Below are 2445 nucleotides of genomic sequence, written 5' to 3' on the forward strand. Positions count from 1 at the left end.
GTGTGTGTGTGGTGGCTCAAGGTAGGTTCCCGTAAACAAAAAAAAAAGAAAAGAAGTTAAGTATGAACCCTGTAGAGCCTCATGGCTAAAAGTCTGAGTAACTTTGGTTGCAATGGGAATTAAATCCACACCCTCCAATCATGAGGGAACAACCCTATTCATTGGGCTGAAAAAACTTGAATTAATCTAAAAATCATGATGAGAAATTAGAATTGCAATATTTCAATTATTTAAATAATCAAAAATAATTATAACTAGAAACACTAATTTTGACTAGTTGATTATTTTTCTAATTCATTGCACTAATCAATTAAGCTGAACAAACTTGAAAAAATAATGAGAAATCATGATGCCGATATTTTGATTTTTTGGACAGTTGAAATAAACAAAAACAGTAATATTTAGAACCATTAATTTAGATTAATTGATTATTTTCCTGATAATCAATTCAGCCATAATTTTGACTAATCAATAACTTTAGTAGCAATGATCAATGTTCATAAGTAATGAATTATATCAATTAATCATCAAAATCTAACATAGAAGCAGATATGCCTGTGTACAGAGAAGAACCGAAGTAATTAATTTATCAAAGGTTACAAGATTAGTCAAAATGGGTCAATAAGATAAAGGCCCAGACTCAGAGACAATAGAAGAAGATTTAAAAAAGATAAACCAACTTCTATTTATGACAGTTTTATTTTTTGAACAGTGATTAGTGTATGGAATAAGTTGCTACAACTTACAAGTACTACTACTAGAGAAGGCCAGCACTTTACAGAAGTTTAAAACAATAAATCAATGATTTCCTGAAAAAATTAAAAGGGTGGATTTAATTTACACATTCTTTCTTTCTTGAGATGTACTTGTGTGGGCATGCAAGGATAACCTTGTCTTTTACTTTTCATATGCTATGTTACACCATCTTGCACCAGAAAGATCTTCAAATGCTTATGAAAACACTAAACTATTTTCAGTTCAGTTTCTAGAATTACGTTTTGTAATTAAACTTGTCCTCAGTCTCATCGGCACACAGATTTGTTTTCATTAACTAAGACATTCTATTTTTGTATTAACATTAATTAAATCTACAACTTACAAGTTAAGCTATAGTCCAAGATTCAGGCCTGGATCTGCTCCTGATTTTTGTTTACATGATGAATCATGTAAGCGATGGAAAAACACTCTTTCTATATGATACGATTGAAATGTACTGATCCAGGATCAATATATTTGATTAGTATTGTATAATATTATTAATAGTAAGCAATACTATTTCAGCATTACTTAGTACGTAGCTAAAAGTAAAATACTACTAGTAGTAATAGTTAGACTAGCTCAACTTCTAGTTCTAAAAACTTTAACAAATCCAAACGGCTGTCAATTTCAAATTTAATCAACAAACTTACACGGTCAAACTAAAACTGCAAAAACTGATCATCGCATAAAATTAGAAATCATGCCTTTTATTTTCCATACAACTTACAAGTACAACTACAAGTTACATTTAAACTACATCAACTCATTAATAATCTACATTTACATTCAACAAAAGATAAAAAGGAGCAACTACACAGGCTAACGTTAATAATAATAAAATCAGAATCTAAAACTACGTTTTTTTTTAGAGTAGTTTAACGTTAAGCTTTAAGACTAACGTCATTCAGTTTTCATATTTCACATATAGTACTGGTACAAATTACAATGGTATTGGTAGTCTACTCGGAATCAGTGAATGTTATGGTACGAGAAGTATTACTACTTACACATACGTATGTCGTTATAACTTGTATTAGAATTTTGAAATGCAAACTAAATACATTAAAACATCGAGGCTTACGTGCTTGCCATCATGTTTCTTCACAAAGAACAGTACGTTGTCTAATTACTTACTGACGAGCACACAGAGCTCAGTAACTACACTGTGTAACGGTATCAATATTCTCCAAATAACTAGTGACCTCTATAGGAATATGATTTATACTGTGAAATAGGTCAGTGTTTCACTAGGTCAATGTAATGAATTGTCAGCCAAAGCAGGGAAGTAAGACGATTTATCCTCGTGGACCAGAACAAGTCGAGGAAAGTTGGACGGAAATAAATATAAAATTTCATCTATGTTTTTCTAGGAGTAAATGCATTTTTAGTTTTAATATTATACTAAATAGATTAGTTAAATTTGCTGATTATATTAATGTTTTTGTTGTTGCTGGCTGTGATGAGGATGCTGTTGCCTTACTAAAGGATTTGGACTATTTGGTGAGTTGGGCAAAGTCATACAGAAACTCTGTGGTGTGACAGGGCATTATGCAAGGTTGTGGGGACCAGTGTTGGTAACTATTGAGCTCATGGACATGAAGGACAGACACAAAGTATACTTGGGTGACATTGAAGACCAATGCATATTAGGGTTGGACTACTTACTACCGAGGAAGTGTGTAGTTA

The 2445-nt window shown here is 31.6% G+C and overlaps 1 protein-coding gene across 1 annotated transcript in view; it reads right to left on the reverse strand.

The window, feature by feature from the left end:
* LOC106467349 (ATP-binding cassette sub-family G member 4-like) overlaps positions 1 to 1908 on the reverse strand; it is a 52652-nt gene extending 50744 nt beyond the window's left edge. The window contains exon 1 of the mRNA XM_022396176.1: positions 1767 to 1908. The gene's annotated coding sequence lies outside the window, so the exon portion shown is untranslated. The remainder of the gene's footprint in view (positions 1 to 1766) is intronic.
* Positions 1909 to 2445: the final 537 nt, after the last annotated feature.

Source organism: Limulus polyphemus, unplaced genomic scaffold (genome assembly GCF_000517525.1).
Source record: "Limulus polyphemus unplaced genomic scaffold, Limulus_polyphemus-2.1.2 Scaffold79, whole genome shotgun sequence".
Taxonomy (NCBI): domain Eukaryota; kingdom Metazoa; phylum Arthropoda; class Merostomata; order Xiphosura; family Limulidae; genus Limulus; species Limulus polyphemus.